Source organism: Helianthus annuus, chromosome 10 (genome assembly GCF_002127325.2).
Source record: "Helianthus annuus cultivar XRQ/B chromosome 10, HanXRQr2.0-SUNRISE, whole genome shotgun sequence".
NCBI lineage: Eukaryota > Viridiplantae > Streptophyta > Magnoliopsida > Asterales > Asteraceae > Helianthus > Helianthus annuus.
Window position 1 is genome coordinate 168,394,133 of NC_035442.2, and position 21,149 is coordinate 168,415,281.

At 40.0% G+C, this 21,149-nt stretch overlaps 1 long non-coding RNA gene across 1 annotated transcript; it reads right to left on the bottom strand.

Annotated features, from left to right (window-relative positions):
• Nucleotides 1-18,652: 18,652 nt before the first annotated feature.
• LOC110883399 lies at nucleotides 18,653-21,025 on the bottom strand. Its single transcript, XR_002560453.2, has 3 exons — nucleotides 20,824-21,025; nucleotides 20,679-20,735; nucleotides 18,653-18,854 (listed from the first exon to the last, which is right to left on the bottom strand). It is a non-coding gene; the product is annotated as an uncharacterized LOC110883399 (long non-coding RNA).
• Between the last annotated feature and the right edge of the window lie 124 nt (nucleotides 21,026-21,149).

A 21,149-nucleotide genomic window follows, 5' to 3' on the forward strand; every position in this document is an offset into this window, starting at 1 on the left:
TATGACGACCCTACTCCATACTACATAGGTCAGTTTAATCCGGCTGACTACATACAGGAACCTTCAGGCTTTGTTCCACTAGGGCCACAAGACCACTTTTCTGAAGATCCCATGGAGGAAGATGAGGATCCTACTGAACCAGCTCGTGGTACGCCCACGCATCCGATAGAAGTCTCTGATGGGTCATCCTTCCATGGCACACCCTATCAGGGACCAGACAGTTTCCAAGCGTTATTTGACCGACATGAGTGGTACTACACGCCACCTCAACAGACGTCTCAACAACCGCGACATCCACAGGATCCCTCTGAGGATTCACGCTTTGAGGCAGTTACGCCACCACCTCCGCCACCGGCACAACCAGTAATACCTGATCCGCCAAGGCGTAGGAGGACAAATGCTCGTATGTCTACACGAGGAGGAGGGGGTATCCACTTCAGCACTCCTCGACATTCTAGTAGTAGCCACTATCCGCCACTACAAGAAGAAGTACCTTCAAGTCCTATACAGGAGGCGAACTCCGCACCAGCTGCACAAAATTCGCCACCATTTGGGTATGACCAACCCATACCTGCTTACACGGGTCCGACGGCTTACAACCCGTTCGAACCATCACAAGCACAATACAACTACGGCTATGAGCGCGACCCATATGTGGTATCGGCAAGATATAATGCGCGCTACCCTGACGGAGCACATGGAAACATGGGACCACCGGACTACTCAGCTCATGGGTATCCAATACCTCCCAGACCTCCAGTTCCGCATCAAGCGCCACAACCACGTTTCTCTCCTCCTGAACAGGAAGAAATACTCCATCGACTAGATCGAGTGGAGAGAGAGTTCGAAGAAGAGAAAAAGAGCCACCGAGGATTTCTCAAGGGCTTGGCGAACCTACTAAAGGGCAAAAAGAAGAAACGTGACCATTAGCCCTTGATAGTTGTACTAATGTAATTTCTACTTTGAAATAAGTCCCTGCGTGGACACTTATCGTATTTCAGTCCCTACGTGGACTTATCTTTTAGTCCTTACATGGACACCTATCTTGTATTAGTCCCTGCGTGGACTTGTTACTTATTTTAAAACCTCTATGGAGGTATGTACTATTTGAAAGACCCGTTTAGGGCAATATGTAATTGTATTTGAGATTATGGAATGTATGTTATGAGTTTTGTTTTAATATGTATAAAATAAATCAAAACCATTCCTTTTATATTGATCTGCCTAGATAAAGAATCTTAAAAGGTGAAACCTAGCTTGGTGTCTTTTAAGATCCAGTCAAGATGGTACGACCTAATTGAAAAGATTCCGATTCCCTGTTAACCTCTGTACGCATGTTAACGATCATGGCAGATGTGATTCGTTAAAATCACGCACGTCATTCTTATACAATAATCCTTTAAGGATTTCAAAACCCAACTAAATGATTTATAAATCGTGGGTTAAATCACCAATGAAGGTGATCAATATTATAAAAACATCCATTAGTGATGTAGTGCCTACGGGCCAGTATTATAAAAACATCCATTAGTGATGTAGTGCCTACGGGCCAATGTTATTAAAAACATCCATTAGTGATGTAGTGCCTACGGGCCAGTATTATAAAAACATCCATTAGTGATGTAGTGCCTACGGGCCAATGTTATTAAAAACATCCATTAGTGATGTAGTGCCTACGGGCCAGTATTATAAAAACATCCATTAGTGATGTAATGCCTACGGGCCAACCTTAGTAAAACATCCATTAGAGATGTAGTGCCTACGGGCCAACCATATTAAAACATCCATTAGAGGTGTAGTGCCTATGGGCCGTAATAATTGTCTTATAACGACAAAAGGCAGTGGTGGTCTATGACTCCCTGTCAGAAGGAGATAAAAGAACTACGGTTCAAATCTCTATGCCTTTGATTCTCTGAAATCTCGGCTAATATTATAAAACATCATCATGATTAGGCTTTATGCCGCAAATACTATTTAGATAGCTGAAATAGGATATATTCAAATCCTAATATGTAATGAAATTATAAGTTAACCAAATATGGTCTCTGTACCATGGTTGACAAATTGTCATAAAAGACAATTATATAATAATCTCCTAAATAAAATTTTGTTATCTTCTGTAACAGATTCAAGTTACAATGGCGGATCCCAACGGAGAGAATAGCCATACTAATGATGATGACTACGACAATACGCCAGTGCAATTGACAGGCGCACAACTGAAGGCTCTGATTGACAATGCTGTTCAGGCAGCTCTTGATCGTCAATATACTGAGTCCCAAGGCAGAACCGTGTCAAAACCACCCTCTAAACCAAAGACACACTCCAAACCACCCTCTCAACCCAAGAAAGATGACGACAAGCACTCGTCCACTGAGAACAGCGTTCATCGCGATAGAGAATATACTGATGCATCAAATGCTAAGGGTTGCACTTACAAATACTTTGTATCTTGTAAGCCCCGGGAATTTACAGGGGAGAAAGGTGCTGTTGATTGTATCACCTGGCTAGATGAGATGGACACTATAGTGGACATTAGCGGGTGTGCAGCGAGGGATGTGGTGAAGTATGTGTCCCAATCATTCAAGGGCGAGGCCCTGGCATGGTGGAGGGCGTTGGTACAGGAATCTGGTAAGTCTGCTTTGTACAAAATGACATTGGAGGAATTTATTGCTCTCATTAAGGAAAACTACTGCCCTCAGCATGAGGTTGAGAAGATCGAGGCTGACTTTGTGTCACTGGTGATGACGAACCTGGACTGCCAGGCATATTTGACGAGCTTCAATACAATGTCTCGTCTGGTCCCATACCTTGTGACACCAGAACCTCGAAGAATCGCCCGTTTCATTGGGGGCTTGGAGCCCGCGATAAAGGCGAGTGTAAAGGCCTCTCGGCCGACGACCTTCAGGTCAGTTACTGACCTCTCCTTGTCTCTAACTTTAGATGCTGTCCGTCTGAGGACACTAAGGAACAAGGAGGCTGAGAAGAGAAAACGTGAGGATGATACCTCACGAAGATCAGGGAAGAAGCACCGTGGAAGCGGTGAAGGCAAAAGAGGGTCGGAGGCAAAGAAGGATGGGCAAACTGGTGAAAGGCCCAACTGCAAGATCTGCAAGAAATCCCACTCTGGGAAATGCAGATTTGCATCAAACTCACAGTCGCAATCAAAGACTCCTTCCTGTGGACTATGCAAGTCCAAGGATCATAAGACTGTGGAGTGCAAAAAGATAAAGGATGCAACCTGCTATGGTTGTAATGAAAAAGGGCACATCAAGAGTAACTGCCCTAAGTATGCCAAGAAGGCGGAAGAGACAAAGAAGTCAAATGCGAGAGTTTTTCGCATGGATGCAAAGGAAGCGGTCCAGAACGACAACGTGCTTACAGGTACTTTTCTCGTAAATAATATATTTGCAAGAGTACTATTCGATTCTGGCGCTGATAAATCCTTTGTAGACCAGAAATTTTGCCAACTACTAAATATGCCTATCAAAACCCTTGATGCGAAATACGAAGTAGAGTTAGCAGACGGCACGATAGAAACCGTCTCAACTGTTCTAGAAGGATGTGAAATGTCCATTAGGAACCATTCTTTTCCTTTATCTCTACTTCCCTTCAAATTAGCGGGTTTTGACATTGTGCTAGGCATGGACTGGTTATCCCGTAATCAGGCCCAAATCATTTGCGGCAAGAGGCATATAGTGCTAAAGACTCCGAGTGGTGAATCGCTTACCATTCGAGGGGATACGCAGTACGGATTGCCCGAAGACGTATCTATGCTGAAAGCTTCAAGGTGTTTGAACAAAGGCTGCGTAATTTACATGGCTCAGGTGATAATTGAAGAACCAAAGCCGAAGATCGAGGATCTTCCTGTCATTTCTGAATATCCCGAGGTTTTTCCCGAAGAACTACCTGGTTTGCCACCAGATAGACAAGTGGAGTTCAGAATAGACATCATTCCTAGAGCGGCTCCGATAGCAAGAGCACCTTACAGATTAGCTCCAACGGAAATGAAAGAACTGAGGACCCAGTTGGATGAACTGCTGGCGAAAGGTTTTATCAGACCTAGTTCATCTCCCTGGGGAGCACCAGTCCTATTTGTAAAGAAGAAGGACGGATCGATGCGGTTGTGCATCGACTACCGAGAGCTAAATAAAGTTACCATAAAGAACAGATATCCTTTGCCGAGGATCGATGATCTGTTCGATCAGCTGCAAGGAGCGAGCTACTTCTCAAAGATCGACTTAAGGTCGGGCTATCATCAGCTAAGGGTCAGAGATGAAGATGTACATAAGATAGCATTTAGGACTCGCTATGGTCATTACGAGTTCCTAGTGATGCCTTTTGGGCTCACAAATGCACCGGCTGCGTTCATGGATCTCATGAATCGCGTCTGCAAGCCGTATTTGGACAAATTTGTCATAGTCTTCATCGACGATATCCTTATATATTCCAAGAACCAAGCAGACCACGAGAAGCACCTCCGTTGCATTCTCGAATTACTACAGCGTGAGAAACTCTATGCCAAATTCTCGAAATGTGAATTCTGGCTACGAGAGGTTCAGTTTTTAGGTCACGTTGTGAGTGAGCGTGGTATCCAAGTGGATCCCGCTAAGGTAGAGGCGGTCATGAACTGGCAAGAGCCAAAGACGCCTACCGAAATCCGTAGTTTCCTGGGGTTAGCGGGATACTACCGGAGGTTTATTGAGAATTTTTCGAGGATTGCTGCGCCCTTGACTTCCCTAACCAAGAAGAAAGAAAAGTTCATTTGGGGCCCAAAGCAGCAAGAGTCCTTCGAAATACTGAAGCAAAAGCTAAGCTACGCACCTGTGTTGACACTACCTGAAGGTACAGATGAATTCGTAGTTTACTGCAATGCATCACACACAGGCATGGGGTGTGTGCTTATGCAGAAGGGCAAGGTAATTGCCTATGCTTCAAGGCAATTAAAGGTGCATGAAAAGAATTACACCACCCACGACTTGGAGTTGGGTGCCGTTGTTTTTGCACTGAAATTATGGAGGCATTACCTTTATGGTATTAAGTTCGTGATTTATTCTGATCACAAAAGCCTCCAGCACCTGTTCAACCAGAAAGAGTTGAACATGAGGCAGCGCCGTTGGATGGAGACCTTAAATGACTATGATTGTGAGATCAGGTACCATCCCGGCAAGGCGAATGTAGTCGCCGATGCCTTGAGCAGAAAAGAAAGGGTAAAACCTATTCGAATCAATGCCAAGAGCATTGAGGTCAAGAACAATTTAATTGAAGGGATTTTGGCTGCACAGCGAGAGGCTGTGTTGGAAGCTAATTATCCTAATGAAAAGCTGGGAGTAACTGAGGAGCAGTTGACTCTTAGCAAGGATGGAATCTTGAGGCTGAACGGACGTATATGGGTTCCGATTTATGGAGGACTACGAGATGTTGTTCTCCAGGAAGCCCATAGTTCCAAATACTCAGTCCATCCTGGTGCAGACAAAATGTACCAAGACTTAAAGGCAAATTATTGGTGGATAGGCTTGAAAAAGTCTGTGGCCGCCCACGTAGCAAAGTGCTTGACTTGTGCTCAAGTCAAAGCCGAGCACCAAAAGCCGTCTGGCTTGCTACAACAGCCTGAACTTCCCGAGTGGAAGTGGGAATGCATAACTATGGACTTCATAACCAAGTTACCCAAAACCAGGAAGGGAAACGATACAATATGGGTCATAGTTGATAGACTGACTAAATCAGCTCATTTTCTACCCATCAAGGAGACGTATAGCTCTGATATGTTAGCCCAACTTTATGTTGATAAGATTGTAGCCTTACACGGCATACCTGTGTCTATTATCTCCGACAGGGATACTAGATATACGTCTCATTTCTGGAAAAGTTTCCAGCAATCTTTGGGCACGCGTTTAAACTTTAGTACGGCTTACCATCCACAGACGGACGGTCAAAGTGAGCGTACTATCCAAACGCTAGAAGACATGCTTCGTGCATGTGCAATCGATTTAGGCGGTAACTGGGATAAGAACCTACCCCTGATCGAATTCTCCTACAATAATAGCTACCACACCAGCATAAAGGCTGCGCCTTTCGAGGCATTATACGGTAGGAAATGTAGATCGCCTGTTTGTTGGGCGGAAGTAGGGGAGGTCCAATTATCAGGACCGGAGATAGTTTTCCAGACGACGGACAAGATTGTCCAGATCCGGGAACGTCTCAAGGCTGCCCGCGATAGGCAGAAAAGCTACGCTGATCCAAAACGTAAGGATCTTCACTTCGAAGTAGGTGAAAAAGTGTTGCTTAAGGTATCACCCTGGAAGGGGGTGATGCGTTTCGGCAAGAAAGGCAAACTGAGTCCGAGATACATAGGACCTTTTGAGGTCATTGAACGGGTCGGGTCAGTCGCCTATAAGTTGAACTTGCCTGAAGAGCTCAATGGAATTCACAATGTGTTCCACATCTGCAATCTCAAAAAGTGCTTCGCCGATGAATCGTTGGTGATTCCACACACAGATGTGCATATAGATGAGAGCTTAAAATTTATAGAAAAACCTTTGTCGATTGAGGATCGACAGGTGAAGAAACTTCGAAGAAAGCACGTACCGATTGTAAAGGTCAAATGGGATGCTCGTAGAGGTCCTGAATATACGTGGGAAGTCGAAGCTACAATGAAAGAAAAGTACCCCTATTTATTTGAGTAAATCTCGGGTCGAGATTTATTTTAAGGGGGTGAGGATGTAACACCTCGAATTTTTGTGTCCAATAATGTGTTAACACGTGTCATTTGATTACACGTGGCATCTATAATAAATAAAGGACTAATTTTGACAAACCTTGAAAGTATATAAATTCGAGGGTTATAAATGTCAACAAGGGTAAATATACTGTATAGTAACCCTAAATAATGCTTGTACCTTCAAACGAATATATCATAGATCGTACGGAAGCGAAACACGGAAGAAAGTGAGAGATTACGAACTACAGGGGTTAACTGTGTCAACATGTTTAATTATACCTCTGAGTGACCCTTTAACGTTCCCAAGGCTTCGTAACAGTATTATACACTCACTAGAATATACTGTATAAATTCCGCGAAGTTCCGTCTTAGAACGAGAAAGTTATACTCGAATTCGTATGAGAAGGGTTAAACGCGTCAACAGTGAAAGTTAAGGCTTTCCAAATAATTAAATAACTAACCGGGGACTTTATAATGCGGGTAAATAACACGAGGCCCCTATCGGTAAATAACCGAGGGCCAAACCGCAAAGTTACCCCTTCAAACCCGAAAGGTCAGGTAAATCATTACGAAAGATTTCGTTATTAATTACCGGATTCTGATAATCATTACAAAAGATTTAAAATTTCTGGAAATCTGACCTCTCGCGACCCGCGTTGTGTTATGGGATAAGTTGAGGCGGGCTGCGAGCCTCCTCTATTACGCGTCTGTTATTTGAATCCCAGGCGACCCGCATTAAAATGGCATGGAACTTCCATGCGGGTCGCGTAAAGTGCCCAAATGCAGAAACTTTGTAGTTTCTTGCCTTTTGAGCATTGTGAACGATCAAACCTCAATAAATGAGGCATGGGCACCCTACACTTGACCCATACACCTTAGGGACACCTGCCCATGATCCATGATCAAATGTAGGCTGAGTTGTGATGATCTTGAGGGCTTAGTTTCACTATAAATAGCCAAGTTTGGCTCATAACATTCACACAACACAAAACACACTATCTGATCATTCTAAGAAGCTCTCAAGCATCCCTCTGAGTTCTTAAGTCTTCCCTCAACTTCTGTAAGTGATCTAACCCTTTGTGGTTTCACATTTCCTTAGTAAATGGCTAAGAACCAAACCGTCGTAAATACGGTTTGACTTTAAAATAACTCAGTGATGGTTCAGTCTTATGAAGAATCAAAAGTGGTTATGAGTTGGTATTTATGTGGGTAATAAACCTCTAAAAGGGTTCCCCCTGATCACCACTCTAACTATGTCAAATATCGAGTCAAACGTGCGGTTAAAAAGTCAACAGAAAGCTATTTTAGCAATTTATGCATAATCTGTAATGTATATGCTATGGAACCTGTTTTGACAATCATAAAACATGATAATAAGTATATAAACTTGGTTGCGCTCGTTTGAATCGACCGTTTGCTATATTGACCCGGTTCGGAGCCGAATGTCGCAAAAGTTTGACTTTTGCTTTGACTTCAGTTCTGACCCGTTTTAGTAAGGTATAGATATACCTTAGGACTCTCTTAGGACCAGGTTACATGATGGTATAAACCTCTGTAATCGGTTCATGAGTTATCCTAGTCTTTTGCGCATTTCCGTCATTCGCCTAAAAATTGACCGTAACGCCATTTTGAAAATAAAACGAGTATTTCGGACACGTGAACGGACCAGAACCTTTCTTATTAAATTATAAGCATGTCCTTAAAGTTTCACGTCAATCCGAGGACTAGAATGAGAGTTATGCTAAATGGCGCATTTAAAGTAAACTTTAGTAATTAACGGCGCAATTAGCATAACACCTATCTAAACCAAGATTTCGTCACCAAAACTTTTACCCACTGTATTAAAATAATATTTTGGGAATTTTAAAGATTTTTAATAATTTTTACCTCGCTCATAACCTGCGGTTATGGCTACGGTTCGGTAAATACCGAATATGCCCTTTTCGGCCAAAACATGCGTTCTACAAGGTCTTTTGACCCGATTCCAGTTGCTACTGATTTTAAATAATAAATAAAGTATTTTAGACCTTATAAACTGTTCGGGAAACTCAGATTTCCTGTAGAACTCGAAAAGCCCTTTTAAAAGTCTTTAAAATGACCGAAAAGCCCCTACGGGGCATAATATTAACTAAAACTCGTTACGGGCATCACGGAAAGTATCCTACTGATACCACAACTTCTTTAAGGCATATTGACTTAGGAAATAAGCGTACGACTCTCATGGTTAACCGTTTCGCCTATTGCGCGCACGGTTCGGCTTATGAAACTAGTTTTCATAATTTAGCCGATGCGGGTCAAATTATATTATTTGGACCCCAAAATCCAGAGTGTGAACCTTAGACCTATATAAAACAAGTCTCTGAACTTGTTGGGTCAGAATCACGCTCCATTCTCGGTTTTCGCCTTTTCGCGCGATTAAACCATATCTATATATATCGGAACCAACCGGTCTAGGCTACGGCCATTATAACGACTCGTTAGGATTCTAAGAGGTTAATTAAAACCTTCGTTCCAGATTAGGAGCCCCAGTAAAAGCTATCGGTGATTTAATCCAAATTAAGGAAATATACTTGCAAAGGTAAATACTTTAACTTATTTCCCCTATATGGGCTTGGGTTACGGTATATTAATACCGCTTGATTGAGCATTATATTCTTCCATCGCTTAGGTGGTTAATTAAATAATATGATCGGCTCATTTAAACAGTTTTGTTTCTTAAAAGCCTTTGGGGGGTTTAATGACCGTTGTCCCGGATATCCTTGGCATCATTTTACGAAATGGCCACGACCATCGACATCCCGGTGTAGGCGTACACCCGGTATAAAGTGTCGACATTAAATTAAAAGACGTAGCCGTTGGTTTTTATACTACGGTTTTACGCAATGTGGTGTGTCTATAAATCTTTAACCCGGCACGACCCGGGCTACTGAACGCATAAAAGAACATGTAAAACGTTCACAAGATTTTATTATAATTTTCCCAAGTTATAAAAGAGTTTGTGCCTTGTGCACTCAAATCAATTTTAAATAAACATTTTCAAATGTGTCAGTTGAATGTATTTACCAGTGTAAACTGACGTATTTTCCCCAAAAAGATTAAATGCAGGTACTATACGTAATGGGCTGGTATAGGCGTCCTAAGCATCGTACATAGTCTCGCAAACTCGATGTTGCATCTGAATGAACAATATTTATTACTTTTTGATCCGCTGTGGATACATTCAACTTCTGTAATATATTTGATATTACAACCAGAGGTTGAAGTTTATATATTTATCTTAAGCTTCCGCTGTGCATTATATAATTGTGTGGTTTGACTATATTGTTGCCAACATCGTCACGGTAATCCCCCACCGGGCCCACCGGTGAGACACGTGGAAATCGGGGTGTGACATCTGCACTCGGGTAACCCTGAAATTTCTCTGACCGAGTCAACGAGTTGACTCACCAAATATCCTCCTTCTTGATCGGCCATTATTGGGCCACCAAATTCACACACAACTAAAGCTTTCAAGATAGTTTTTTTTATCAGAGAATTGAAGAAGATGAAGTGGGTTTGAATGGCAATGGGTTTTGTTGAAAGAAAAGGGTTAGAGTGGAGATGATTTCTGGGTTTATTGAAGAAGCAAAATCATGGTGAAATCCCTAAAAGCGTGCTGGCTAACACTATTTATTGGGTGGGTGTTTTTGAAGACGGTGAGAGAAAGTCAACAACGGTGGTGGTGGTGACGCCGGAGTGGCGGTGGTGAGAAGGGGGAGGAGGTGGTGGTAGTGGTGGTGCTATAGAGAGAGAGAAGAGAGAGAGGGAGGAGGTGGCGGTGGTGGTGGTGCTAGAGAAGAGAGAGAGAGCGCTATTGTTTTATCTGGGTTTTAATAAGAGAGAGAGAGAGAGAGAAAGCAGATTGGGTTTTAATAAGAGAGAGAGAGTAAAAAAAATTGACCAAAATGCCGCTGCACTAAAGGACAAAATAGTCAGCTTTCAACTGTAAAAAAATAGGGTTTTTGGATTTTGGACTAAAATGTCAACAAAATGCAAACCACAGGGACCCAGATGTAATAAGTTTGAGATTTGAATTAAAATGACAAAACTGGCCAAACCACAGGGACCAAAATGGCAGTTTACTCTAGATAAAAAGAAATTAGTGGCCCACCCCATCTCACCCTTCTTCATCTTCCCCACTCCGTCATCTAAGAGCCACCCACCACCACCCACAACCACCTTATCCCCAAACCACCATTGTGCATCACCGTCACCAACCACCATCTATTTATTAAATGATTTCACCACAACCGCCACCAACAGCCACAACCACCATCTCTTGTCTGCTTATTTAAAGCATTTTTTGTGTTTTCGGTTACAAAAATGAGTGCTTATTTATAACTGCTAATTTAGGGTGAATAAGTTGTTTCTAATAAACAAATTAAACTGATTATTCTTGGTGGTTAGGGTGAATAAGTTGTTTCCAATAAACATATTAAATTGATTATTCTTGGTGGTGTATTCAGTATTGCTAAAGTGTGAGATGATGTGTTTTCAGTATCCCAAACACCCCCTAAAATGTTAGTCTGTAACAAAAATGTAAGGAATTTTAAATTTGGAAAAGCCCTCGCATAAAAAAAGACTTTAGACTGTGGGGTATGGGGCGGGAGTTTGGGCGTGGGTAGCGGGAAAACGCCCAAGCCACCACTCCGGGTGGGCATGGGTTTCGGCGTGGCCCTTGGGGCATGGGTTTCAAGCCGGGCGTGGGGCGGATTGGCCATCCTAGTTGGCTGAATATCATTGGCTCACCCGCCACGTCATAGCGGGCCATCCCAAAAGTTTTGAATTTTTAAATTCAAACCGTTGGCTTGACCAAGCGGTCACCCCAAGCGGTCACCCAAACCCCAACATCCTCTATAAATACCCCCAAACCCCAACCGGGTGGTCCATCCCAACCCCCACCGTGGTCCCAAAAATTCGACAAAACCCACCCGCTGCCCCAGCCGGTCACCACAAACCCAAGATCCCACGAACCCGCTATGGCATCCTGGACCCACCACGAAGAACTTGCCCTAGTCACAAGCGTCGTTGACACTATGAAGGGGCGGCCACCGGGCCAAACCAAATATTGGCCGGAAGCTTTCGCGGCCTACCGACTAAACGTCGGTAACGACCGCCACAACATGAACGTGTGCCAACATAAATGGCGCGAGCTACGTCCCAAGCTCGACCGTTTCAAGGCTTACTACGAAGCCGTTCCCGGGGGCGAGTTAAGCCACGAGGACCGGGTGGCGGTGGCGAACATAGAGTTTCGCGGCAAGGAAAAAAAAGCGTTCGACAAGATGGACCTTTTTGAAATTTATTTAACGCTTTAGGTTTCTTATTTTGTAATTTTTAGGTTTATGTAATTTTATAAATAATGAAGTTGTATGTTTTTTTTTATAAATGTTTGTGTGATTTTTTTAAATTTTGTATATATATTTTTTTTATAAACCACCCTGCCACGCGGTGCACCCAACCCAAGCCCAACCCACGCCCCACCATACCCCGCGGACACGTACCAGGCAGTGGGGGGGGGGGGGCTCCCATTCCACGTGTCATCACCCGCCCCAACCCACGGCCAACCCAAGCCCCACCATACCCCGCAGTCTTAAAAGTCCACTTTTTTCGTGCCTATTTGGTTATTTTATATAACTATAATTGAGACTCGCCGCAATGCGGCGTGAATTCTTTAGTTATAACCAGTGGCGGATCTAGGATTCCGACCAAGCGGGAACGTTTTATAAATAAGCGGTAACGAAATCGAAAATTTTCCGACCAAGCGGTAGCGGAGGCTACCCCTTGATACACTATACATCCGCCCCTGGTTATAACTAAGTCGATTTAGGACCCACACATTATGTTAAACATGTCAAACGGGAAAAAATAGACGATGTAAAAACGTTCACCCACACACGCACGTTGCGTCGTCTTAACTCGCAAAATTTAGAACGAAACGTAAAAACATTAAACCAAAGACGCACGTTGCGATGTGTTAAGTCACAAAATTTAGAACCAAGCATAAAACGAAAAATTTGCGGAAAATGAAAACTATAAAGGACCAAAGTTGAAAGTAAAAAAAAAGTTGCGAGCATAGATTGCAAAAGATAAAAAATTTTGGATTAAAAGTAATTTATGAAATACTTTTTGGTGAAAAGTAAAAAAATCAATTTTTTTTTTGAAAAACCCCAAAGCCAAGGTCACGACAACCATATGCATAACCATTTTTTCTTTAGAAAACCCCCAAAACACACCCTGTGTTGCGGCGGGAAGTAAAACGGTGTCAAATAGTACTAATGTCACACAACCGTCATTGACCACCAACACTGACTCGACCTAGGATCTGCGTGTTGTGACGAACCTGTTAAACATGAAAAAATAGAGGTAAAAACGTTGAACCACACATGCACGTTGCACCGTGTTAACTTGCAAAATTTTAAACAAAACATAAAAAAGTTGAACCATACTCGTATGTTGCGTTGTATTAAGTCGAAAAATTTAGAACTATACGTAAAACGAAAATTTGCCAAAGATGAAAAGTATAAGTGACAAAAGTTGTGAAGTTAAATTGCAAATAATGAAAAGTTTTGGGTTAAAGTTAAAAAAACAAGTTATGTAGGATTAAATTGCAAGGCAAAAGATCAAATACAAATAATCTTAACATACTAAACATACAAATTGAAGGAAAACCCAAAAAGACAAGGTGACATTTTTGTAATTACCACCAACTATCAAAGTTACAACCAAAAATACCTAAAAAAACACAAATTTTTTTTTAACATTTTTTATTAAAAAATCGCTACATTTCGTTAGAAAAAAAAAATTTTTTTTTTGGCTGCTACTAAAAGTAGCGATTTTTTAATAAAAAATGTTAAAAAAATAAAATAATTTGTGTGTTTTTTTTATTTTTTTAGGTTTTTTTGGGGGGTTTAGTTTTTAGCATTTTAGCTTGGGGGGGTTAGGTTTTTTTTTAGGTTTGGGGGGGGGGTTAGTTTTCTTTAGGTTTTTGGGGGTGGGGGGGGGTTAGGTTTTTTTTTTAGGTTTTTGGGGGGTGGGGGGGGTTAGGTTTTTTTAGGTTTTTGGGGGGGTGGGGGGTTTAGGTTTTTTTTGGGGGTGGGGGGAGTGGTTAGGTTTTTTTAGGTATATTTGTAGAGTAACTTTGATAGTTATTGATAATTACAAAAATGCCACCTTGTCTTTTTGAGTTTTCCTTCAATTTGTATGTTTAGTATCTTAAGATTATTTGTACAAGAACTTTACCCTAAATTGCAAAAGCTAAAAACCTTTGGGTTAAAAATAAAAAATCAAGTTTAGTTTTGGGTTAAAGTTAAAAAAAAAATTATGTAGGGTTAAAATTACAAAAGCTAAAAACCTTTGTGTTAAAAGTAAAAAAAATCAAGTTTTTTTTAGAAACTCTCAAAACACAAGGTACAAGTGGTTATGAAAAAAAAAAAAAAAAACTTGGCTATTTATATATGGAATAATTTGCAAATGGGCATTTAAAATTAATGACAGAAGCATGGTCAAAGAAATGAATTGGCTGGAAACCGGAAAGAGTTAAGAATGAACCAAGGATTGATAATGGAAAAGTTGTGATGCTTGGTTTGATCGATGTGTATGCCACTTAATAGTTTTCCATCTACTGTTTCTGAAGGCTATTCTACACTGCAATAAATTTTTATGTCTTATTGTTTGTCCGAAGTATTTATTATCTCGCCTGATAGTTGAGTGAAATGCTAAATAGAAATCTTGAAGGTGGAGAAGGTGGTTGTGGTTGTGGGTGTTGGTGTTGGTGTTGGTGGTGATGGTGATGGTGGTAGTGGGTAGGTGGTGATGGTGGTGAAATCATTTAATAAAGAGGAAGAAGAATATGAGGGGTAAAATGGATATTTTACATACACTTAACTGGATAATCTTAACATATGTTAGTGATAAGGACCACTCAAGTTTAAAAATTGCAACCATTAGAACCAACTCTGTAATTATTTAAGTCTTGGAACCAACTCTGCAACATCTGCAAACCAAAAGGACCAACCAAGTATTTAACTCTGTAATTAATAAAAAGTATAATGCAATTTTTATTTCTTATTGTTTGTCCGAAGTATTTATTATGTCGCCTGATAGTTGAGTGAAATGCTAAATAGAAATCTTGAAGGTGGAGAAGGTGGTTGTGGTTGTGGGTGTTGGTGTTGGTGGTGGTGGTGGTGGTGATGGTGGTAGTGGGTATGTGGTGATGGTGGTGAAATCATTTAATAAATAGGAAGAAGAATATGCGGGGTAAAATGGATATTTTACATACACTTAACTTGATAATCTTAACATATGTTAGTGATAAGGACCACTCAAGTTTAAAAATTGCAACCATTAGGACCAACTCTGTAATTATTTAAGTCTTGGAACCAACTCTGCAACATCTGCAAACCAAAAGGACCAACCAAGTATTTAACTCTGTAATTAATAAAAAGTATTGGGTCCGTTGCCACCCTTACCCCCTATTTTCAAAAAATTGTTGCCTTACCCCCCCCCCCCCCAATTAGTCCCAACTACATCAATCTTGATGATCTTATGTTTAATATTTATGTAGGATAAGTGTATGATATTTTGATGATCTTATGTTTAATATTTAGAAAAAATTACAAGTTTTGTCCTTTATCTTTATACCACTTTTCAGGCGGTGTCCTTTTTAACGAATGTTGACATGCGGTGTCCTTTATTAGGTATTTTGTTGCAAGTTTAGTCCTTTATACCCACCTGTCAACATTCGTTAAAAAGGACACCGCCTGAAAAGTGGTATAAAGATAAAGGACAAAACTTGTAATTTTTCCTAAATATTAAACATAAGATCATCAAAATATCATACACTTATCCTACATAAATATTAAACATAAGATCATCAAGATTGATGTAGTTGGGACTAACTGGGGGGGGGGGGTTTAACTGGGTTGGGTGTAAAGGACTAAACTTGCAACAAAATACCTAGTAAAGGACACCACCTGTCAACATTCGTTAAAAAAGACACCGCCTGAAAAGTGGTATAAAGATAAAGGACAAAACCTGTAATTTTTCCTAATATTTATGTAGTCCAACTGATTTATGGATGATGAAAGTCTAATTAAATAGTGTTTGGTTATTGATTAATTGTGCATTTGAATTGGCCATGATATCTTGGTCATATGTGTATTGTCTGTGGATTGGAAACCATTATTTGGATTAGATGTTGGTCATAACAGAAAGTTGATCATACATTGATTGTGGATTATACCTAGATTTGTGCATTTGACTTTGAAAGTTCAAACAAGAAGTAAGGGCAAATGTAAATTTGGGCATTTGACTTTGATTTGTGCATTTAAGAGTAAGTATTGCCCACTATATGTTGATTAGGAATACATGTTGATAATTTGATTAGGTTTAGATGATGTACATTTAAATGTATGGCCACTTATAACAACCCTCCAAAATATTTTCGATACCCTAGAATATTTTAAAATATCCCTATATATCTCAAAATACACTCCGTACGTGAAAACCGAGCCCAAAATACATTATATCATAAAAAAATAAAATAAAAATCAAAATTTTATGTCGCTCGCGGGCCGCGTAGACCCCATAGGGATCTTACGCGGGGCGCTACAGCCCTGCAACGAGGCGTATCCCTGAGCCGACACGTGTCAGCTTCGGGTCAACCCTAAACTCGACGAATCAGCAACCCTAGCCCCTATTACCCTACTACGCGGGCTGCGTAAGCCTTAGCTTACTCTTACGCGGGCCGCGAGAGACTCGAATTACAGCCCTATATAAAGAGGGCATCGACCTTCAGTCGAAACTCACTCACGATCTTTCTTTCTCTCAAATTTCACACAGTAGGCATAATTATCGGGTATAATACCCCCTGAATAACGAAGTTCTGCTCCGTTGTAAGTATCATAACCCCTGGATACGTATTAGATACGCTACCCGATTGATCTAGGGTTCCGTAATGGCTGTCGTGGTTCTGCCCGACGTAGTCGTTGGAATGCCGTCTCGGGGAGGGTATTACTAATGTAAAAATGGGTTATTATACTAACGCGTGTGCATTTGTGTAATTTATAGATTGTCACCAGGAAACCCTTACAGAAAACTTAAGACAACAATGTGAGTAATCTCCTTTTTGTAAACTGTTTTTACAAAACCTCACATAATTAATTATATATTAAACAGTTATTGATTATTTGTAAGGATACAATTATCGTCGGTATGTTGGGGTTTTGTATACAAAATTTGTTACGGCCTTGCGAGGAGTAACATTTCCACAAGTCGGGTTGACAGTACCGTGGGTGGTAATTGGTATGACTTGGAAACAAATGTAATTGCGTGAACGCCCTCAATCCTGTACAATGGTCTTTATTAAACTGGGATTCACTCACCAGTATTTCCCACTGACAAAATGTTTTTAAATGCGTTTCAGGTAACAAAATGTGAAAGCCAAATAGAAGCCAACTGGACAGCACTGAAAGCTTGGAAAAGTAGCGATAAAGTTAACTAAAATAAACAGATGTTTTTATTAAATAAAATAGGGTTTACCCCTATGAAAATATGTGTATTTGAAACTTGGGATTATTCCCACGTGTTTAATATTATGTGGTATTTTACTCTGATAAAATGTTTCCTAACTATGGTACTGATGTAAATTCCGCTACCAAAATGGATAAACACAAGATACCACCAAAACTGGCCGCGGTCGCCCGTTCCTGGATTTGTTAGGGAACGGGGGTTGCGACACCACTTGCATCAAATGATTAGGATTAAAGGATTTAACTTTGCCAGAGTCAAATAATTTAAGTTGTTGACTATCCGGGGTTAAACAGTTTAGTCGGGAATCATTAAAAGTTGTGCAAGGTGTAAAAATTTTGTTGTTACAAAGAAAACGAGGTAAAAAGGGTAATATTATCGTTTCGTATCTCAACTAACATAAGTGTAGTGTCATTTAACAACATGGTCCAAGATCGATGCAATTGAGACTAGTTGGGGGGTACGACAACAATCTCTTGAGAATATGAGGTAAGGATGTTAGCGCACAAGCGAAATGAACTGATGTTTGGCAACGGTACCTTATCAATGCCTTCGGTAATAGAAGAGATTAAGTCAATGAGCTTCTTATGGGTCAAAAACCGTTCAAAAGACGCCACACTTACTTGGGAAAATGGAGGATTTTGATGTGTTCTAGTAGTGCCATGAGCTGTGTAGTTTGGTTTCCACTGTGTAATATTTATGTTATGTTCTTTTCTTTCTTTCCTTGGTGTATGTATATATGGTGCTAGTCGCTTGCTAGATTTGGTGAAATAAAATTTTCGTGTTTGCTGTTAAAAAAAAATTGTAATTTACTCTTATAAAAAAAAATACTAGAGGGAATGCCCGCGCGTTGCGGCGGGTGTCCTAACTGATATAAGATTCAATTATGATGTCCATTACAAATGTTGACGTTACACAATCCGTATGACATTTTTCGCCTGTCACACAATCCGTACCTGTGACTCATTTTCATTTGATGACTTGTGTGACCACTTTTTGCCCATCATACGACCCATATGACCATAATTTTCACCCATACGACCATATGTAGAAAAACAAAACAAAACTATAATTTTATTATTATTATTAACAAAACAACTATATATCAAATTGTTTTGATTTTGAATTATTAAAATCTAGAAACATAGTTACAATGAGCATCAAATTCAGTACATTTTGGTCCCAATGTGGCAATTCCCAATTTCAATACACATCACATAGGAATAAAAAAATACTTGATTCTTCATTGGTCATGAGGGCTTGATATGGTGTTGGAAGTGAAATAAAAAACAAGGTGTGCAGTATACTCTATTATTGAGATCAAAGCCATACACATGAGATCCAAATAACAAGTTACGCGATAGGTTTCCTGAACAAGCCACCACCAATCATTTGAAGTAGATATAAAGCGAACTACAGAATGTATCCATTACACTATTTATTTGCAACTCTTGTAGTAAATTTATATATACAAAAAAACCAGCTCGACAAATTTGTTTGTCCCTTCGCTGAGCCTTCTTCATGAACAAGCCACGACCAATCATTTCTGATCCACGTCTGCATTTAACTGAAGAAAAGAAACCATTAATAATCTAGATTAATAAAAACAGTACATTTATATATAAACGTTAGCGGGTCAACCCAACTCAACCTACACAAAAATCTACCCATTTTGACTTGTTATCCAACCCACCTAACAGGTCCGTTTTGCCGTCTTAGTTTCAAGACTGAAAGATAACAGTAGTGCTAATCCATGCTTTAAGAGAAGTGACCTTAACCATAACCATGTCATCACTGACATATTGTTGAAGGCATGGAAGAGACCTTTATTGAGCCCCAGTTATCAAAGGATACAATATACACAATTTGGTTAGTTTGAAACGAAAACTCATGACAAAATTAGACCTGGCAAACGGGTCGGGTCGGGTCAAAACGGGTTCGGGTCAAAATGGGTTAATTAAAAAAAGGGTTATTTTGGTTCGGGTTGAAACGGGTTCGGGTCAAAACCAGTTTGAGTTGGAACGGGTTCGGGTCGGAACAGGTTTGGGTCAGAACGTGTTTAGGGTCGGGTCGGGTTGGTTAAAAAATGTTTTTTTTTTAAAGTTACTGAGAAAAATAGTGAGCATGAAAAAAAGATAAAAACTGTTATCGAGAAGAATAACGAATTCGAGAGTTCCTGCGAGTCGCTTTAGCATCATCTATAACATCATATCCCAACACACCATCATTGGCTGGTGACTCCTCCTGACTGCTAGCACCTCCTAGGAAAAGAGATGCATCACAACCATGTAAAATCCGCTGGACTGCGAGATTTGACCCAAACCTAAAAGCGCGGTTTTTGTTTTTATTCTCTTAACCTATTACAAAAAAACACAGCCCGTGCATAGCAAAGGCAACGAAATCTTTCATTTACCATCTTAAAATGATGATAATTTATACATATCTGTCTAAGTGCTCCTCAAGTGACTGTTTAACCCATTTGAGTGATTTGACCCGTTTTCATTTTCGCGTTTTTTTGTTTTTATTATACATGTCTGTCTAAGTGCTCCTCAAGTGACTGTTTGACCCATTTGAGTGATTTGACCCGTACAAGCTACCTCAAATTTGGAAGTATTACTAATCTATGTAAGTCTATTGATGGAACTATATATTAGTAATATCTCTTATGAAATAAAACATGAAAAATCCCAACAATTACCATGGCCAAAATAATTATGTCTCAGACCAACATATTTATACTAACTTGGTTTGTTCCGGACATATTAGAGCAGCATAACAAAGCATACCCTGTAAATCCCAACTCGGAAAGTGTATATATATACACCGAGTATCGTAACTTCACCCAACCTGGTTTACAGTTTAGTAATTGGTAACTGGCAAGGATATTCAAGTTTTACATAATGCAGATTAAATAACAGAGGTTTCATTGGAAGTATATTTTCTGTTGACTGGTTAATAATTTGAAAATCACTATAAAGGTCAAGTATTTGAAGTAATAATTAAAAAAAACTTATCGAGGGTAAATCAAGTTTAAAAACCTAAGCCATGACTTTCTATTTCAAAAACCCATTAGAAGTACCCTAAGCCCCAAAAAACCACAGCCCAACAAAGAAAGAAATTCATATCAATCGAAAATAAAAGAACATGTATTCAATACATATTCAGTTGTAAATTGTGACAACTTTAATTACTTGTATATGATGTTACGATGGGTATGCCTCAAAATCACATTACCTATGAGCCAAAATTCAGAGATTTGCTTCTTAGGTATAAACAAAAATGCTAAATTTAAAATAAACTCTCGTAAAATCAATCTATTTTCCTTAAAAACACCAGATTGAACAATATTCTTCATAAAAAAGAAATACAACCCTTAAGCAATAATTCGCACCTGAGATATGGGGATTCCGCTTGCAGGGGTATGAAATTAAGGAGCCATGGGGAGGACCTGGTTCACAATTGATGAAATTAAAAGTGAGTAGAAGGGTTGTGTACAAGGAAAAGTAGAAATTCAGAAGGAAAGTAGAAATCAAAACCTTAGTGTAGTCAAATGAAACTGCAAATGTGTGCCCACTTCCATGATGGGTTCGATGTTAAATATTGCTGGTATGAAACGTATTTGGGAATTAATTGTTCCAGTAACAATTGATGTAGTGGCTGTAGAGATTCGTGGCTGTAGAGATTCAAAGATTGAAAGAGGACTCTTCAGGTGAAGAAACTGATGCACATATACGGAGATGTAATAGGAGATGAGGACAAAATGGGAAGGAAAATGTGAAAATATAGGGTTTATGTAAGGCTTTTAGTCTGCCATCTTAAAAAATGGGTGTTAAATTACTTTTATGTCCATAGGAGATGTATT